Source organism: Pseudopipra pipra, chromosome 6, assembly GCF_036250125.1.
Source record: "Pseudopipra pipra isolate bDixPip1 chromosome 6, bDixPip1.hap1, whole genome shotgun sequence".
In the NCBI taxonomy this organism is placed as follows: domain Eukaryota; kingdom Metazoa; phylum Chordata; class Aves; order Passeriformes; family Pipridae; genus Pseudopipra; species Pseudopipra pipra.
Genome location: NC_087554.1, coordinates 40,810,062 through 40,831,686, shown reverse-complemented (window position 1 = coordinate 40,831,686; position 21,625 = coordinate 40,810,062).

The window sequence follows — 21,625 nt, the reverse complement described above, 5'->3', positions numbered from 1 at the left end:
GTACTCACATACTGATGCAACTAATTTTAGAGTCTTAGTCACTCTTGCAAATTCTTTAGGTTTTGGAGTCAGAATATTTCAACACTTGAACTCATCAAACTGCAAATCATTTTTTGGAGGTGCCATCTTTTGTCACTGGTACTAGAGGATACCTAGGATAACAGGATCAGGTGCTCACCTTACTTGGCTTAGTGCCAGTTCTGTTCAACGCTTCTGTGAATGAGATTTCCTGGTTCCCTGTTGGCAGCTAGGTAGTCTGGCTCTCAGTTGTCCTGATCTGTCTTCTTCCTTGGTGTTGTATAGGATTTGCCAAAGATTCCTAATGCACAGGTGGAAAATATTGAGTAATTTTAACAGTCTATCTGGGGAGATAGAAAATGAAAAGTTGAATCATTTTACTTCAGTTGCCAACACCACCTCTTTAAAGAGTTGTCACCAGAAACCTGTGTTACTCACTGTTGAAATTTTAAGATCAATTTGTGTCATAAAACACCTCTGATTGCTGCTGGTGAATTTTGGCTTTGCAGTAACAGTCTTTATGTGACATTTGTTGTCATAATGGTTTAATATACATTTCCATTGTGGCTTATTGATCCTTTTTGATTAGAGGGGAGTTTTAGCAAGTGAAGGGAGGGTTATTAGTGATATATTCTGCATTTCTTCTCAGTAGTTCATAGGGAAAAAACTGTGAAATTGCTGAGAAAATAATTAGCAAGACATTTTAATGAGGCTATGAATATGTATAACTTTCTTAGACATTTACAGGTGCGAAAAGGGAAGCTCAACTTATCATAGAATTATTGCTGTAGGAGAACAAATGCATGGACATGTTTCAATATCTGATTTGGAACCGTTAAACAATTTAACTATTGGCTTGTAAAGGCGCAGGAGCCTCAAAGACTTTCACATTTCACTATGTATCAGGAGCAGTTCCCGAATCTAAACAGAAGGAAGAATTAGACAACTGCATAGAGGGAGGTAAAAGGCAAAATCTCAGTACTGACATAACCAAAATGATGTTAATTGTAGTTGACTGAAAAAATAACTAGTTCAAGCTATGGCAGTATTTTTGGACTGTTGTTTTGAGGGAAAAAATTAATTAATTTTAGGAGATACAACAGTCTGTATTTGATGTTCATCACTGACTTTTTAAACCTCACTGAATTTCACATAATTGATTGTATATGTATCTTAGAAATATATACAATGTGTTTTAAATCCCTCAAATGATGTTAGGAGCATAGTTTCTCTCTCACAGCAAAAGCATACAGTGCTTTTTAACATATATATTTATCTAATTTTAGTGACACAATAAAGTATCTATTTCGCAGCAGCTGAATTTTTATGTTAAAATCTTTGCAATTGTGCAAAATTGGAATTGGTTGCTCTTGGCCTATAAAACCAGAGATTAATGATTCCATACCCTATTTATTACTTGCTTTATCCATGTCACTCTTTAGAATAGAAAACATTCTCTCTGATGGTTAAACACCAGTTAAAGTATTTTTCATTTGAAATTACATTTTGTTTTGTCCACCAATATTATCTGAACAGTTCTAATTTTTTTACTTAATGTAAATGGACTTTTTCCTTCTCCTTGTAACAATAAAATACTGGTTAAATTCAAATAAATTTCAAACTTATCTTTTACTTTTATTGCCTTTAGGAAAATTAGCGCTTTGAAAATTATAAATTCAATCCTACTTTTATAAAAATATTTGGATGGATGTCAAGAAAACATTATCTGTTTTGTGGTGAGAGCTGAATGTCAGTAGTGGCAGTATATGATTTTTGATTTATAACATGCTTTTGTTTAACAAACTCACTTTTTAGTTTTTCCCAAATTATTCACTATATGCAATCGAATGATTTGATGCTTTGATCAGTCCTCACTTATTCTTTTTTCTCTGCTCATTAGTTTTGCACTGCCTGATGATCCACCTTCCCAATGCTATCTTCCTGTGAAAAAACTAAGATTTTTATTTTCCTTAAGAAAGAAAAAAGCAAAAAGAAAATATTTAGCCATATTAATTTTCATAGTATGGTAGTACAGACAAAGTAAACATTTTTTATTTAACTTGATGGGTTTACTTTGATTCTTTTCTGACAGTTCATAAGAGCAATGAATGAATTGAAATGCACGAATTGAAAAACTTAATAAAACAGTGGAGAATTCTATGGCAATGTTCAGTTTGCTGCTAGGTGGTTACAGTCAAGGTCAATGAATTCTTGCCAAAAAAATAGACAGCAACTGCAGGAAACTACCTCCTTTGGAGGCAAAGTGATTTTGTTTTATGTACCTGGTATAATGTGTTATTACTCATATCCAAACGAATATTAAACCAACCAAAAGAAGGAATCAAAGTATATATGTTGGCTTTGAACCAGTTGTGAGTCTCTAGATACTTGTTCTATTTGCATCCCTTGTTTATGGTTTTATAGGTTCTCTCCTATCACCACTGTCAGCAGTGTTGTTCTATTCTTATTGCTCCTATATTGCCTATTTAGTGACAGAAATTATTGTGTTCTTTAACTTGCTAGAAGACAGGAATAAAAGTGGATAGATTAGGAAGTATGTAGACTTGAGACTGGGAGAGGGACAAGATGTTTCCTTTTCCTTCTGGTCTTAAAAAACCTGGCAGATGGGAAGGTGTTTATTATTATTCACTGCAGTGGCCAGTCTGTTACTAAAATGAGTAATTAAAATGGCCATCCAAGTGCACTATGTCATAAAGTGTTTGCACCTCACAGTGAAGATGACAGGGCACACTAAGAGTTCTCTGGGTGTGAGCATTGTAATAGTAACTAGGCAGAAATGTCTAATAATTTCAGATTTTTTAAAACCTGTTTTGAGGGGTCTTTATTTTCCATAGAAAATCTTTTCTCATGTTTGCTACTCTTTTGAAACTGGGGAGGCAGGGGGAATATTTTTAACCTTATGCATATTAGGAATGAAAAATTTAATATTTTTAAAAAATTTCATCCTTTTTATCAAGGTTAATAGCAAGAGTTTTCAAAACTTGATCAATATTTCTATGTTCTGACCCTGCACAGAACCTTCACTTTCAGCTTTTCATGTGCAGTTCTTTGTAGGGACAGATAATGACAAAAAATTTTATCCAGAGTGTGATGCGGAGTCTATTTCAGTGCCTGTAATACTGATTGATGCAGGTGAGGAACAGTTCTATGACCTCTAAAGAAATAAAAGCTTGAGTTTTTACAATTTGGGATAAAGAAAAATGGACAGTAGCAGCCTCAGAGATTGCATGAATCATGCACAAAGAGGGAGCAGTTGCAGACACTCTGGACAAATGGATGTGTAAGAAGCTTTGGCAGAACTCGTTTAGAGTGATGTACAAAACTGAGCAGTTAAGTGACAGAAAGTGAAGCCAACTGTTTCACTCCTTGGCTTTGAGTGATGACTGTTTCAGGAATAAACTGTGAAAACAATATGGACTAAGAAAGGAGTAATCAAAATTTTCAAATTGCAATGGACAAAAGAAGACTCCTCAAACTAACCTTAGTAGGTTCAAGTATTGTTGCCAATAAAAAAAAATAATCATTGGGCAGAATTATTTTTGTTAATAGTGAATCCAAAAGTGGTTGATTGTGCTTGATTGTTTCTTCTAAGGGTTTATTGCAAAATATGGCTCTGGATGTATCAATATGCCTCCCTATTCTAAATTTTAATGGTTATCACGAAAGGGACATAATCAAATGTGTGATGAAAGGATTGCAGAATTCTACTATATATAGGTATATCTATACCTACACTTTTTAAATTACAAAGGCATCTACAACATTTGTCTATTGATGAGATTTTGCTCAATAACCCAAAATCAATTGCTGCATGGTAATTGCTGAGATTAGCCAGTTTGTCCAGATGCTTAAATTCTCTTTGGGTACATAGATAAGATGACTTTATCTAACTCAGATAAGGGAAGGAAAGCACATAACGCTTTTGGTTTACATGTCTGGTAGTATTTTCGAGACCAGTTTTCACTCAGTCCATAAAAAAACTTAATTTTATTTTATTAAGTGTCTCTGCTCTTTAGAATTCATGAACTTCAAGCTACCTAACTTCCTCTTCCAATATGGGGGACAAGCTTTGTGGAGAAGAAAGAAAATTTCACTCTTGACTTTCAACAGAATTCGATACTCTCACATAGTATTTCCATAAGTAAGATAAATTAGGGAACTGCTGTAGAATGTGTAAGTAAGTGTCTGAAAAGGCATACTGAGAGTAGCTATCTTTTTTTCACAAATTGAAAAGAGAGGTAAAGCAAAGTTTCTCAAGTTAAGTAGTATTTGTTGTTTTCATTAAGGGTTTGAACAGTGGAATAGAGAATGCCCTTACTAAAGTTTCCGACAAAAACCCCCCAAAAATAAGAGCAGGACAACTGGAAGAATGTGGGAAGATTAGGATGTGAAATGTTGTTTGATTGGAGCAATAGCGTGAGGCAGACACAATGTAAATCAGAGAAGGGAAAAATTCCTACACGTGACTGTAATTAGCTATGTGCATGCAAGATGGGGAATGCTAGAAAAGAAGAACTTTTAAATAAGAGAACCTGCAGCTTTTAGAAGATCAAAAGCTAAGCGAGAGACAATAGTGACTTGGTGCCTTGCCTTATGATAAACGGTAAAATATTTAAACTGAACTAGAGAAAGTGCTTTCTAAACTATAGAAAATGGGTTTGGAAACACTAAGGGTAGTCAAGCTCCTAAACAGAATGGTCATCACTGTAGATTTTTTGGCATGCAGTGACAAATAAAGTACAGCAGTGGTGTAATGTTCATTAATGATTCATGTTTTCTGTGGTTCTCAGTCAAGCTGCTATTTCTTTGTAAATGCTACTCATGTGTTAAACAAATAATCTCCTGGACTGCTTATGATGAAAAAAGGACACATTAAACCTCAGTATAAGAGGCAACATATCTGAAACAAAGATTTTGCCATTATTGCAAAGGTTACTGACAAAATACTTTGATTTGAAATTTCGGATATTTCTGAAATTTCTTTGTATAAAGATGAAAATTTGGGAAAGATAAAACTGGCTCATTATGCCTCTAGGTACTTAGCCCCATTGTTGTTGCATCTGTGGATGTTGTATACATTTACCTAGTTTACCTGTATGGAACCATAAAACAGGTGATTGACTATAAGGATAGCTCCAATTAGACATGCAAATAGTTTCAATGGAATCAGAAGAACTGCTTCACATGATAAGCCATTAGCAGAGCTTAGCTCTGAATTCTGGTCTTTTATGCCTCAGAAAATCTCTTAAACTACAAATTTTTTTCTGTCCCTATTATTAGAATGGAAGGTTCTCCTCTGGCATGGTTAGACAAGTCTCAAATATTAAAAACCAAGGCACTGTAAAAGGACATCCTGGGTAGCTAGATTGCAACTGCTGAGAAGAATTCCCCATATTTAGAGGGATATTTATAGCCTTCCTCTTCAGTTATTAGTTTAAGTTAATGGAGTTTTTTTGGTCTGTTGAAGTTTGCAGAAATCCTAAATATAAATTTACTTTTTCACATATGGAGCACAATGAATAGAGGGGAAAGAATTTGCTCATTGTTTTCAGTTGAGTTTGGCTTTCGGAGTGATTCCATTGTCTTTTTGTACATATGTATGTGAAGCTAATTGTGCAGACAAGTCACAACCAAAATTGCCTCCTGTATTCACTGTTGTGAATGGAAAGTGGAGAATGCTCACATAGTCCTTTCAATCCTTTACCAAAAAAAACCTTTAAGATACAGGTTTCAGCCTTAGTACTTTAAATAATAAGGAGCAGCAATAATAAATTTCTCTTTCTATGACCAATCCTAGGTCATGTTACATTTTGGTGACATTGCCAGTAGATCAATGAATCTTGTTGAGTTGCTAGGGTGATTTTAATGCTGATGGCTTCATTACTTGCTTTTTTAATCTGTCCAGAAGTTTCCTGTTCCATGAAGGAACATCTCCTCTCCAGATGGCACTGGAGAGGAGAGATACAGAAGCTGAGCCCTTATCAAAAGACTAATGGTTCATTTCAGTGCACTGTAGTCAGAACATGCCTCTGCTGCAGAACTCGTTTATTTTCACAGCCCGCACTGACAGGCAGGTAAAAAAACCTGTGGTCTATTTGTCAATGATGCATAGTGATCTGTGATCTTCTACAAGTTACATTCTGCACACTGTGCATTACACTTGAAAATACTCTCTTTTTGCCTGCAACAGACAATGTGAAAGTAAAGGAATTGAGAGAATCAGCAGCATGTTTTTAAACAATCCTATTGCCATCTGAAGTGTAGCAAAGAAGCCTGTCTCGTCTCTTCTGACAACTGAGGACAAAAGACTGGTTACATAGAAGTCAACACCCTACCAGCTCAATTGTAGAGCTTTTCTTTTTGTGAAGAATGCCAGACTTTTTTTTCCAGAATTGTTTTCCTCTTGCTAATTATTTTATTTCTGTGTAATGCTGGCAAACATCCTAAGTGTGAAAAGAAATTAAGGCTTCTATATGTTTACAAATAGGCAAAGTTGGATCCGGTGATGGACAAAATATGGTTCTGTTCATTAACAGTCCTACTTCCATTCTGTAAACTGTCCAAAATGTGAGCATTAAAGATCTGATGGACTATGTGAAAAATTGTCTGTAGTTTATTCTAGGGAATAATTACACAGAGAACTATGGTGGCAAGTGTCTCAATAGCTGTTAAATGTTGTCCACTTCATATAAACTAACCATTAATTTTCTCACTCATAAATAAAATGTTTTAATGAGAAAGCAGATGAGAGTCTGGGTTCCTAGGTTCTGGGGAATTGTCCATGACAGCAAATTTACCAGCTGAGATGAACAATTCTCTCTTGTTTTTGAATAGAGCTCTCATCAGGGATCTGAAATCTTTTTAACAAAAGTTTAGCTACCGCTGGTACTCCATTTTGAAATTGTGGATTATTTTTTCTGTAGAGATGGATTCAAAATGGCAAACAACACTGCAAACAGGTATTTTAAAAAGCAGTGACTGTAAAATTCAAGACATAAAGTATAACTATAGGATATGTAGTTGTGAGGTGTTAGTCTTCCAATTTTCTATTCTTTACAAATGCTTTGGTCACGAGTCTTGAAATAAGGATTACCTTCCCCCTCAAAAAAACCATCAGAGTGAACCAACCTTGGCAGTCTCAAGCTGCGTCTACAAGGACCACCAAGGGCTCCATAGATTTACTTTCTGTCTCAGAACTAAGTAATTTCATGGAATCTTATGTTTCATATCTCTTTTTGGATGTAAAAAGAATCTCCATTCCAGCAGCAAAGCTTTTCAGAGTTTTAGTGTTGGCTTCAATGTGCCAAGTTTTAACTGTTGTTTGTTTTTGTTGTCTTGTCAGATGCCAAATGAATAAGCCACTGGTAGTTACTTTGGAACTCTACCATTACTTCCATTAGCTTTTGAATTTTGAGCTGAAGACTTTGTTGTGTTGATTAATGTGTTGTAGCAGACTAATGTACCACTTCTAGTGTCTTCTGGACTGTTACGGGCGTGATGACACTTTCAAATGCAGGTTCATTTCTGTCAGGCTTATTACTACCAAACATAAGCAATCTAACATCTGTCTGAATTGTGAACACTTATGGCTGTTGTGAACAGTTGTTTATAAAATACTACTTTCTGTTATCCATGAGAAAGATTTAGAGGTACTCAATGTCTGAATTCTGTGGGGACTGCTTGTGTTTATAACTTCAGGTTGTGGTCCTGCCAGTTTTCTGGTTCAAGGTCTTAAAATGGGTGAATTTTCCAGTAATAGCCTAAGATTGAATGCTTATTGGCATTCATTAGCATATTTATGAAAAAGCATTTCAGTATGGACCTAGTACAAAATAAGCTCATTTAAAATCTCCCATGTTCTGTATATGTTATGCAGTATTTGCTTAACATTAATTCTGATCAGTGTTTCAAGAATATGACCTACAAATCACTTCATGACTTCATTTGGCTGGCTGGACCTGCCTATTTATTCTATTCTTATTTTGGTTTCTAGTCGCAAGGTGAGTTCACAGTGCATGTTGATTAGAACCATACAGCACTTCTAATAGAATGCCCGTTGCCCTGACATGAACAAGAACTGCTATACATTTGCATGGTTCTAACAGTAAACATTGTTCTTAGCTACACTACTCAGGATTGAGTCTGGCACAGGAAAATTAGATACAGACCTAAAGTTTGTTACAGGTTTTCACTGTCAATTTATCTATCTGTTGTGGCTTTTCAAGGAGGAAATCTCCAAGGAGCTCCAAGTTTGGCAATGCAAAGTGGTGTAAAATCTGATTTTGCAGTTTTCAATTGCTATTTTAATGGTCACCTTCCATCACAGAATAACTAAAGATATTATTAAAATATATATTGAAATGTCAGTTGCTGGAGAATAAGCAGATATTTGGAAATTGTACTTCTGTGTAAGTAAAGGTTACTGAATATGATTTTTTCCCCTTGAATTCTTTAATATATGTTTTATTTTTCTTCATTATTTAACACCCAAAGTAGTATATTCTCCTTTCTTTAACTTTTAAAGCTTTTCTGTGATAATTGTACTGTACTTAACAAGTAGACTACCAGGTGACTCTGACTGTGACCTTTGGAAAATGTTAATTGAGACGAAGTTTTGCATAGTATTCATAGAAAATGGTACAAGCTGAAAAATCTTACTCTGAGTACCCAGTGACATTGATTCCTGAATTTGCAGCTTGTATGAAAACAAAATTTCTGACTTATAAAAGGGTTTGTTTATTTATTAAATGCCTTTCTCTGAGTTCAGTATTTTGCAATGTGTTGTATGTATGGTATATTGACAACCATTGAAGGTTAGATTAAAACCTTTTTACATAAAAATATAAAAAGGCACAAGATAAAAAATGTCTAATACATGCTGTGATTCAGTGGCATTTCAAATGCATTCTTATCACTGAAGAGAAGAAAACAACTCTGAGCACAAATCAAGGGCTCTTTATTTTGCCAGTATTTTTGCAGTGTTGCATTTTGAAGCTATTTATATATTCCAACATTCAAATGGCTAAAGGGCAGATAAAGTCTGACAAGTAATTTTACAACAGAAAAAAAGATATGTGATAGGATACCTGGCATAAGGACTTTGTACAGAGGTGTAGAGCTAATGTGAATTAAGAATGGAAGAGGAGCCATGAAGAGTCAGTCTGGAGGTCAATCCATCTAACCCAGTATTCTGTCCCTGACAGTGACCAAGAGCAGATGCCTAGGAAAGAATATAAGAATAATGGAAATATGCTCCCCATAACTATTCTTCTAGCATCCTTTGCAGCTCAAGGGCTTAGTTTCTCTGTTCTATAGCACCAGCAGATATCTCTTCTGTGAACTTTTCTAACCTCTCCTGGAAACCCTGTAAATTTTTACACTCTGTAGTATCTTGTGGCAAGCAGTAATGTAACTAAAGTACTGATTGTGTGAATAGCAACTCTCTCTGTTTTGGACTGCCTTCCTCGTAGTTTAATTTCACATCCCCAGTTTTTTCTTGGGAGAGTGAATGGCAAATCAATCCTTATACACACTCTCCATGACACTTCTGACCTTACAGAACTCTGTCTTCTTCCCCTCAGTCATTTCTTTTTCACTCTGAAGAGTCCTGTACTAGTTACTAATTTCTGATGCAGAAGCTGGTCTCTGTCTTTGATTGACCTTATGGTCTTTACTGAAACTTTTTCAGCTCTGCTATAACCTGTTTGAGATGGGTAGCTCAACATGACATGCATTATTAAAGGTGGAGGAGAATTATGTATTTATAGAGTGGCATTATGACATTCTTTATTTTGTCCTATTTCCCCCTGTAGTTCCTGGCCTTCAGTTTGCCTCATAAGCCTCTCCTGAGCTCTGAACTTGTATTTTCACTTTCTCTCCTTAGTGAAAGTGACCAGCTCAAAGCCCACCATTGTGCGTGAGAAGTTAAATTCTTTTTCCCTTTAAGGGAAGTCCTTTTCCCAGAATTTCATGATTTTATGTTAATCAATACTGGATTTGGGGTTTTTTGCCATTTCATTGGTTATTCACTTTGTGTAAAAAGTCCCTGTGTTTGTTTGTGTTTCACACATTCAGCTTTACTTCATCTACAACAGGTTAGGAAGGTCAGGAAAATCTGTCTCTTCACCGCGTACTCCTTTCTGAGACTATTAGTATGTTGCACAATACAGATGATGGTACATATCTTTCTTGAACTCCACTCAAGACCTCCTTCCACTTTGAGGACTAAGCGTTTATGCCTGCCATTCTGTTTCTTCCTTTTCCTTTTCCCTTTCCTCTTTTTCCTTTCCTTTATTGTTTATTCATTCCAGGTTCTTCCATTTGATTCTATGGCAATACAGCTTCCTCAGCTGTCTTTTTCAGAGGACTGTGTCAAAGTCCACAGGATTTCCTTTATACAAGTCCTTAGCAAAGCCTTCAAAGAACCCCACGGTGCTTGTAAAAGAAGGCTTTCTTTTCACAAAACCTGTGTTGACTTTTCCCTCAGTGTATCAGTGTGTCATCATGTGTCCGCTAGTTCCAACCTCCAGTGAAGTTTCTAATGATTTGTCTGATAAATACATCCAGATGTTGGCAAAAATAATGAATATTAAAACTGTATCCCATTTCCATCAGAAACTCAAAAATTATTAGCTCCCAGCTGTGAGTAGTAAAGACTTCTAAAAAGGCAAAGTTAAGGATAGGGAGAAATGCAGACCATTGTTAAAAAAGGGTTAGAAATCATTCAATGCCCTTAGCTCAAGCATTCTTTCACTACAAGAAGTAACCATTCTTTTCCCTGAATGCTAAATAAAAAGTTAAGACAATGATGATGAAATATTTGATATATCAGCAAATATTGGACACAACCCATACAGCCTAAGAGAGATTGGCAAACAGTCCTTTGTGTTACAGCAGTGCCCACAGAACACTAGCTGTCACTGAGATGTAGGAGAAGACATAGTTTATACCTGACACCTTGCAGTCCCTGAAAAGATAGTCCATGAAAAAATGTTCTAGATGCTACCAAGACCTCTGTTGCTGTTCAGACTGCTGACACATGTTATCTCTCTGGCTAAAATTATCAAGTGAATGAATGTCTTTTACAGATCCTGATGAATTTAAAGTCGAGAGCTGTGAGTTTCTTTTTTTCAATGCTACCCTGGCCTGGTAGGTCATGCTGCTTCAGTAGAAGGTCGACAGCCTTAAGGGAGTTTTTGGAAGGATGACTGTAGCTTCAGGCTTCATTAACTCTTTCATAGATTCTCCTGCAAATCTTAGGTTCATCATCAACCTGTTAGAAACAGTGGTTTGTTTCCTGAGTGTAGATCTATCCCAAATAAGCAGAAATCAAGTTAAACTTCTCTATATTTCTTTATGCCCACATTGTAAGACAATGGCTTACATGAAACAAGTAGTACATGTGGGTAGTTTCAACATACTAAATCTTTTACCTTTGTCTTTCTGCGCGGAACTTTATGTGCAATGCCTTAATGGTAAAAACCTCATTCCTTTCATTTTTGATGATTGGTACCATCATCAATTGATGATTACTGTAACTGTAAATAAATTTCCTTCAGATACTGTGCATGCTTAATCAGTTTCTATGACTTGTGTGTTGGAAGGAAAATAGCTCAGTCTATTTCCTACCCTTCTTAGCTGAATATTAGTCTTTCTATCAGGTGAGTGGCTCCTTTTAGGACTTTTTCCTTCCATATGAAAAAGAAAATTGGCACTACTGCCTCCTTTGACACTGGCAACCTTTCTAATGGAAGAAGATTCACTTTTTCTTTTGATGCCCTGCAGCAGGCTGGAAATGCAACAGTTTCGTGACAAAAAGTGTTGATCCAGACAAAACTCACTCTGCCAGCTGAATTCTGCTGTGAAGCTCCGGCATGTTAAGTTGCTATTGACAAGTGTGATGCTGGGTCATGTATAGTCTATCCTCTTGTACCCAGCTTAAAATCAATGGAATCTTAGCTTTCTCCATTCAGTTCCAGAAAGAGAGAGAATTTAGGACACACAACTGTCTCAATATGTTCCTATTGGCAAGGAAGACTTCATTCAGAATACTGTTTTTTGTTCTCTGTCCTTTGTGCTGGAGACTCCTTTTACATATTATAATAGAAACATAAGCATATAATCTGGGATTCTGTATTTACTCAAAGTGCCAACTCCCTTAACTTTGTCTCATGACACCTCTATTCCTTATTGGATCTTGTAATTTGCCAGCCCAATTCTCTTAATTTCAAATGTCAGTCCCGCAACGTGAATTAGTTTGATTTATTAAGTTACAAAAGCATATCCTGCAAGTTCTTCTGGAAAGGACCACTGGGTCATTATCAGTGAAAACTATGCTAGCAAAGTTTAGGGCAGTCAATAATGTTTGAAACCTTACGCTCTGGAGAAATACAAAGGAAAAATTCAATAATCTATTAGGATGATACATAGCATGTTTTACTGTGTTCTTTGCACTGTGTTGATTGCCCTTTTGCTCCAACACCCCCATGGTCTTGGAGACAGTAGTCAAGTAAAATCTTACATGTAGGTCTAATGTGAATAGTCTGTTTCAAGCTACATGTCTAAAAAGATGCCATAATTATTAGAGTGCATATTCAAATCTATCATGATATGACATTATATCACACAGGCTTTCAAAAGGACACAGAGTCATGAGAAAAAAGCAAAACATAATCCTATGTAAAGAGGATTGTACTGAAATTAGATGACAAGTTGTAATGGTTTTGAGTTTAGGCCTTCCTTCCTGGTTGCCAGGAAGTAAGGAAGGAAAGAAGGAAGTATTCCATCCTATTCCTTTACGTAATCCAATGTATAAATAGATGGAGAGAGAAGCTTCTTCCTTGTTATTGTTGCGGCGGTCAAAAGCAAAGAATAAAAACACAAACAGTCCAGTACTAAGCAAAGTACCAGTCTCTTTATTATTTCTCACAATTTTTTTTTATCCCATGTAAGCAAACATCAAAAGGCAGGCAGGTGATTGTATTTTTTAATTAGCTATTATTTGTTAGTAATACTGTTGGCAAAGCTCAAGACCAAAGCTGGAGTTCTCACAGGACCAAACCTAAGCACTCCACAGCTGTCTTCTTTCAGCCAGGGCTGCGTACATACCTCTCCTATCTCAAGGATACATCCGTAACTTTCCCAGGTCAAAATCTTCTTCCAAAGAGCTAACAGACCCACTGTCAGCCCTGACACTTCCTCTCTTCCCTTCCAGTGGTTCTGGAGGCAGGGGTTCCCTGCTGTCAGTTCTGCTGTGTGGGAGAGTGAGTCCTGGTGAGGCCTTGTGGACTCCAGGAGGCGGAAGGTGCCGGTGGTCATTCAGCGCGATTTCTGTTGTCCCAAGGAAAGTAGTAAGATATTTTGCTAATTCTTTAGTTTGCTAGATCCTGAGTTTTTGACTGTGCATATCTATTTTGTTATTGTCCCTTTTTTCCTCCTTCCCTTTCCCTTTCCCTTTTGGGATTGTATATAGTATTTCAACTGTTTATAACTGTACTATATGTAAATACATATATTTTAATATAGTTTGGCTAGTCTGGATTTTTTCGTAGCTTTGTTCTCTTTTGCTCTTTGCTGGAGGTTTTGTGCTGGGTCTTGGGGACGTGGCGGGGAGCCAAATCAAAACTTAGACACAAGTGTTTGACTTATTAGCACTCGTTATTCACTGCTGGAAGGGAAAGCATGAAGAAAGTCAGAAGATTAACAGAAAGAAGCATGTTTCTTAATTGAGCTTGGGAAAGAAAACCACAATTGGTCTTGCTTTCATCTCTGCCATTGAGAATGCATCCTTGCAGTAGACCATGCCAATATTGGGTGACCATCTCAAAGTGAATAATAAATCTAACTGACATTATAGGCAGTTGTTTTAGTTTACAGCTTTAATAAAATTGCAATGAAAAGGTTATTACGTTGTGTGTATTTATTTATTTATCATCTGTCTTTTTATTTATTTATTACAATTGTGGGCTTCAATTGCTGGCAAACAATTCATTGTCTGAATTTGATTTATGGACTGTGGAAGCAGGACCAAAAGGGTCAGCTTTGATCTCATGCATGCAGTTGAAAGTTTAACAAATATCCCTTTCTCAGAAGTGAGAAAGTGAGTTTCTGTTCTCTGAAACCTGTATGTATTGAAGATTCAGACCCTCAGTGTCCTTTGGGGTGCTTTGATTTTCCACTGAAAATCGGTGCTGTTCCTGGGAATAGTGTTGCATCTCTCTCTCTTCCCATCTGAATTCTGCAGTTTAATTTCATCTTCTTGTAGAAATCCCTATTACTGTTGTGATTGCTCTGTTTGCTATTTGTGCTGTTGTAAAACGATAAGGGAGATCATTATGGATTGACTGCTTACACTACATAAGCAGCTGCCCTCGAATATCTAGGAAAAACCTGTGCCAGGTCCTATAAGGTACAGATATATAAAAGTCGCTAAATGTTATGGAATGTTTTATGTAGAAGTTCAGAGTGGGTGATTGCCGTGATCCTTAGCTGTACCTTGTTTTGTTCGTAGACAAATGTCAAGATAAATCTAGGCAACATAGAAAACATCACTCTGACTTACTAGTGTCCAAAAAATCTGTCTGTTTTAATTTGAGGATCTTTTTTTAAAAATCAGAATTGAATTCAAGTGTCAGATTAGATGTGTCACATAGTGGTGACCTGAATGATATATTATCCATCATAAGAGTTCAGCATGGCTTGTCAGGACCAATGTGTTGAGCCAGTATGCAAAGAATTATTGAATTCATTGTCTTATTTACTGTTGAACAGTTAACATTATTGAGCACAATGAGCTTATTCAAGTGAATCCAGACCTCAAGTCTGAGTAGCTTTTGATTAATTTACATGGTTATCAATTCAGACATAATGCTCAAGAAAGGAAAGGCTCTTAGAAACATACTTTTTCTGTAAAGGGAGTTCAACAAATTAGCACAATGTAGTTTTGATACATTTATATGTGAAATTCTGTTTTAAACAGTTGCTTTCAATTAGAAATGTTCTATTTGTTTTGAAACTACAACAAAGTTTTACAACTGACTCATAAGTCAGTGAAGAAACCAGACAGTGCTATCATGGCTGCAGTCTACACTGCAGTGTGAAAGGCCGTAAAACCACTGCACATCAAAATGTTAATTAAGGGTGAAAAACTAGGGCCACTTTAGGAGTGACTTTGATACACAAGGAAGCAACAAAAATGCAGCTTTGAAATAATTTTTAAAGTTTCCCCTTGTATCATACATGGCACCATCTTGGTCCTGTCATTTATTTAAAAATGGGACATAATATGCCCAATCTGATACTGATTCATGCTCAGGAAGTCTCTAAAGGTCACAAATAATTTAAAGACAGAGAGGCAATTCCCTTGGACTCAGTGACACTATCCTGCACTTCTTTTTATCTAACCAACATGTCTTCCTGTACAGGACCTGCGTGTCTCTGCATCCAATGGGGAAAAATTAATGCCATCTAGGTGCGAAGTAAATCCTTCTGGTGCCAGAGTGACAGACCAAGTTCAGTAAGACCACATATAAATGAAGTTACTTGTGTGGTCTGATGTTCACAGAGCACGAATGGTCTTATATTATAACAGGTGTAAAGAAGAACCCAATTCTGTAGCGCAGAGGGCCTGATCTCTAGGCATAGCCAGAAAATGCTGAAAGCCCACGGCCAGCCTTTGATTCACTGTGAGGAACAGCAGGCATTGTCACTTTATCCAGAAACAGAGAGGAAGGAGAGGGAAACATATACCTATAAGCATTTCGTATGACAGATTTCTGGTTAAAGCCCTCTGGGCACTGGTAAACAGAGGTCATAGTGTCTCCTCCAAATACAGGAACTGAAGCACAATTTCTTGCAGAATTGCCCAGTCCCAGAACAGTCTGTGCAGAAAAGACACCTCTCTTCTTGCCTCTCTTTAGGTCAGGCCCAGGCCTTTTTGAACAATGAATTTTGTTAGTGCATATTTCTAGCCATTGGCCAGAGAAGGCACCTAAAATCTAGTGTCCCCTCAAGGCTAGATGTCTATTTTCTAGGTGTTCTGATGTCACTGCCACAAATCTGTAAGGAGTCAGAAATCCTTGATAGTACATAAATGCAAATGGTGCTTTTTCATCAAACACTGCTGGTTCACATCATGGTGTTTCAGAGGAAAACCTAAGATTTCAGTAATCTGAGAGCATGTTCTAAGGTACAAATTTGCCCTGTCCTTCCTCTTTGTAGCATGATCTACAGCGTGAAGTGCTGTATTTGGTATGTAAGGGAAAAATGACATTTTACACTGAGTAGGTTTGTTGAAGCAGACTTTTCTCTGCTTCACTTGTGCCATCGACTCCAGCATTTTTAAGAGCGTCTTGAGGACATTAACCTCTCATTCCAGAAGTAAACCTCTATTAGCTTTAAACATTCAAAATCCTAGTGAGAAACTGTCTTTGAGGCATCATTAAAGGTATGCATAGTGTAATGATGGAAGCAGAATGTTACAAAAACTCCTTTTGGTAAGCAGTGTTGTTTTCTGTGAATGTGAACATACCACATACTGTCTTTATGACAAGTTTTTTTAGTGTGCATGCTAGTAATTTAATCTTCAAAGTACTCAAGATCCTTGAAGGCGCTAGGTAGTGGATAGGTTAGCCAAGAGAACCTTTGCAATTACATTGTATTCAGTATTGGATAAACTCGAGTAGCAGTTGGCTGAACATTGGAATCTGAGAGCTCAATTCTGCCAATTCTTTTTTCTCTGTCCAAGTCTCTAATCTTCCTGTGTGCTTCAGTCTTTCAGTGAGGTCTGCATGAACTGATCCATGTGCCTCTGAATAGCTCTTTGAAGGATTATGGTTTTGTGAATTTCATGCAGATGTTTCTTTTGCAGAACACTGTTATCATTTGAAATACTGAACTGTTCTTCATTTGTTACTTGTAATGCACACCAAAATGATATTGGTTTCCCCCAGATTCCATAAACAGAAAATGCTGTTGCTCTCATAAAAACAGTAATATATGCTATGTTGAATTTCCTGGGCATAATTCAGCACCCAGCTGCACAATGTGGCTATTTAATTAATATAATATATTCTTTTTTGCATGCTGCTGTATGATTAACAGTCTCTGCTGAGAAATGTACTGTAGGTACAATTGAAATGGGTGAGCCTAATATACAAGGATATTTGCATTTCATTACTATGTTGTATAATTTCACTCATAAAATTTTATGGAATTTATTTAACATTATTTTCTTCAGATGATCATAACAATAACTTTCGAACTAATTATGAGAAAAGTTGATTCAAAATACAGTTGAAAAACACTCAAGTTTTTCTTCAACTCACAAAAGCTTCAAATTTCTTTTGAAAATCAGCTCTTTTCCTCTAAATTCTTTCAGGGATCTTTGATGATCAAATATGTCTCTAACATACTGTAGCTGAAGCGAAAGGCAAGATTCTTGTCCACTTTATTCTCTCATCTCTCTAATCTCCAACAATTTGCTAGAAGAAAGTAAGGAGAATTTAATCCTCAAAGCAACCATTAAGTTGATAGAAAAGTTCCCTTGTGCAGAAAATGATCCAGGTATGCATTGGATGTAAATGCAGAGTTAGTGTAATTTTCAGTTCTGTTTGCAATTATGGATGTGATATGCTGAGCTACAGGACATAAATTCTTGTTTCAGAAACAGCCCTTAGGGACAAGATCACAAATGAGAAGGAAAAGGTTCTGGAGAAAATCAGTTCTGTCCATAGTGGTTCTTAAATGGCTAGGCTCTGCAGACAGATGCACACACCAAAAAAAAAGGCATTATAGCAGAAAAAAAAAAACAAACCACTCACCAAATTTTATTCTCCTTCTCCAGTGTGAGAGCGTATAAATTTTCATTTTGTCTTTCGGTAAAATGACACTGACCTTGACATGAATTTCCCCTTAGTGAAACTCATCCTTTGCTAGCAGCTGCCCCTGAGCATCATCTGGATACCAAACCATAGCAAGACAGTGATGACACTCAGGGCTTACCCCTCCAGGTAGCTTTCTCCAGGTATGTGTCCACTGCTCAGCTGGCTGTCTGCGCCTGTGCTTTCTGGACAGGGGGTGAAGTGAGCAGTGAACCTCGTCAACACATGCTCACGTGTGACATCCTTTCAAAGGACATTCTGACTTCACTGCAGCTTTACTTAAAGGCTTTGAGCAAGTAGCCTTGTGGTCTATTCCCATTGAATAAACATTTTGCCAGGACAAGCTGGATGACAGCACAGGTGTCTGGGTGAGGACGAAACAGCAATGGCGACAGCCATACATCTCTGGTGGGGAGAAGCGTTCTGCTTGCTAACTTCACCTGTCAGCATATTTTCTGTTGGGAACAAGGGAAAAGGTGGGAGTCAGTCATCCCAGCATTTCTCACTACTTCTGAAGGTAATCTCTCTGCCTTACTGGCAAAGATTCCTTCATGGTTCAGCTCAGTGGATGCTATGGTATACTTAGGATTTGCCTGCACTGCAGAGGTTAAATGAATAAAACTATTTTATTGTCTAGTGAGTATGTATGTGTTGCACCTAATTTCTGCCCTCTCCACAAGCCAAAATGCCTAGTTTAAGTGTACCAATGCCTATACAGTGGTTGGTCTGTCTGTGGGAAATTGCCTATACACAATTCCACAGCCACCACCACTAGCACTTGTAGCTTAGTACCATTTTTTGTACTAACTTCATTTAAACTAACTCGTGTTATGTGAACATACATAAACTGATTCTTCAATGATGATTTATTATTAGACAGTGGTTTGAAGAGCTCCCATGTGATTTGAAGTGTCATTATATGACCAAGTGAAAGCAGATTTTTGCAGTGTTTAAGGCCAAAAGAGACATTATCATATTATTGTTTTCTGAGGTAAATGCACTAATTCTTAAACTCCACGTCCTCTGAAAGAACTAGAGCACAGATATAATTCAGATGTGTAAAGTTTAATCTCAAAGGAAGAGAAAGAAGCCAGCTTTCAGGCTGATGGCTTCTGAGGGGAGCAGAACTGTTAGTATGGGTTTAGCAGGTGTAGAAAAACAAAAGCATTAACAGAGTAGTCCATTTCACTGATTTGCTAAAGGTTTGTAAAATGTTCTATCTGCATTTAGCTGTCAGTAAAATATAACAGAATCGACATGAGCTCCCATTTTAACATGTATTTTGATTGACAAGGATGTTTGTTGTACTTAGGTCATGTCTGTGTATAACAAGGCTTTTGATTGATTATTATGCTGGTAGCATTAGGCTGTATCTCAGAGGAGTTCTTAGAAGACTGCAATGATCTGAAGAACATTCAGGCGAAACAAAATCCTGTGCTTCAAAAGAGTCTCCACTTAAAAAAAGAAAAGCTGATAGGCTAGCTTGATTATGTTTTATCCCTGGTTTGATTTGCATCTTGGAAGGTAACAGTGCAGAAACAGTGTCTGAAAGGGGTAAATCTAAAGCAAGTTTTCAGAGTAATACCTGAGGATTGTTACTCTGGCTAATGATAGAGTCACGTGGTCTTACAGAAGAGTGATGTTCTCTCCCTCAGCAGCCTTAGCCACTTTGTTTTTCTAAAACCCTAACCTATTCTCATTCTTCCTAAATGTCAAAAATTGAGAAGCAAATACAGAGCAAGACTACCTCTTCCTTAGCTATAATATGGCTGGTACCATGAAACATCATCATTTGCTCCAGAATACATGCCTGGTGAGGAGGGTCTGCCCAGGCCTCAGTAGTTTTGTATCCTAACAATATTCCTTTCCTCGAATACCAGAGGTCAGCTGAGTGACTTCCATAATGTCCTGAGCTTTCTGTATAACACTTGTGGTTTCATCTTCCATGAGAAGCCAGTTGTGATTGTCTCCTATATTGCTGGTCTTTACATTCAACCCATTGTCTTCTCAGAATGTGCTCATTTCCTTTGTGTAATCTGAACGGAGAATTTGCTAATAGTGTTTGCTGCTATTTTTCAGGTTTTATCTCCTTTTTGACTACTGCAAAAAAATTCAGATAAATTAAGGAGAGGTTTAATTTCTTAGATTTTTTTTTTATTTCCCCTTAATGTGTTTATTTGATTTTGCTTTATAACTATTGGCTTCTTAACTAAATTGAGCTATCTGCATTCTACTTTACTAAGTTGTAATGGAAGAGAAAGAAGGGATATGCACAGCTTGAGACTAAAATAAGTCACCTAATAAGGCTGTATTTCACTTTTCTTGATTTATTTGAATACTGTAATTATTAAAATTCAAGTTCTTGATTTCTACTTTTTGTAAATGATAGTGGAAAGAAGCTCTTGTAGTAACCCATAGCCTTCATTTAACGTTTGCAGAATGTGCAGGAAATGTAACTGAACTATTTAGATGATTCTTCCAAGTGAATTCATCCAGAAATAACATAGACTAATGGCTACAGTACTCATCTTGAATGGAGGAACATGAATTCCTTTACTGATCTTACCACAGAAAAATGGTGCAGTCTTTTAAAAATCAGCTGACTCATTTTCATCCTCTGGAAGACAGACATTCTTCTACCTTTTCTCTGAAAATGGAAAATCAGAATGCCTACAGAATATAATGCACTGACAGACAGAGACAGTATTCCTAGTCTGTTAATACTAAATCTGAGACACATTGGATAAAAGACATGTTAGAACCTGACACTTTTCTTATATTATTATGGTTTTCTCTGCGGAACAAATAGATTTGTCACAAAAACCTCTACAAACCTGGAAAACCCAAGTTCCAATCTGGCCTTCAATTTTAATAACTGCAGTGAGAAATATTTCTAAAATGTGATAAAATCACATTTTTGTTCCCACATAAAGATGATAGCTTTTTTTTTCTTTTTCCTCTTTGGAGCTGAACTCCACTTCTAGTGAGAGCAGGAAATCCAAGCAATTCTGAATTGCATCACTTCCCTGAACTTTCCAGACCACCTTCCTGCCTCTTTGGTGTCCCCAGAACATGGGATGTTCTGAAAGGTTGTCTTACAGATTTGTGGAGAAACCATCTTAGCTCCATCATATGCATTTAAAAAAATTACTGTTCCATTATCTCCAAGATTCTTCTGACTTTTACATCTATAGTTCCTGAAAGACAGCACCTCATTGGAAGCTCTCAAATCTTTGCCAGTTCTGAGTGATCCAGCTCAGATGTGTTGACACCAGATGAAGGATGATACTGCCAGGGGCTGCAGGAACCAGCTGACATCAAAAGACTTTTTTGCAGGTAGTGTTTCTGGAGTTTAGGAATATTCTAGACACACACAGAGTCAGGTTTAGAGAGGAAACATTGTTCATTCTGTACAGGGTGCAAATTTTCCACAAATCAAGCATGCCAGAGAGTGAAACAACAGGAGAATTATACATTGAAATTTTCACAAACCCACCTTCCTAATACATAGTTGCCATCCACCTAATGCATAGTCATTTAGCTTGTGCAACCTTATGCAATACTTGTTACTGTGCTTGCATGGACTCTTTGGAGGTCCTTGGTGGTCTTTTAGGGATATGCCCCCTACTCAATTTCAAGCAAAGTTCATCTCAGAACGTGCAGAACACAAGACTGTGTGCCAAATAAATGTGATCTGCAGCTCCAGA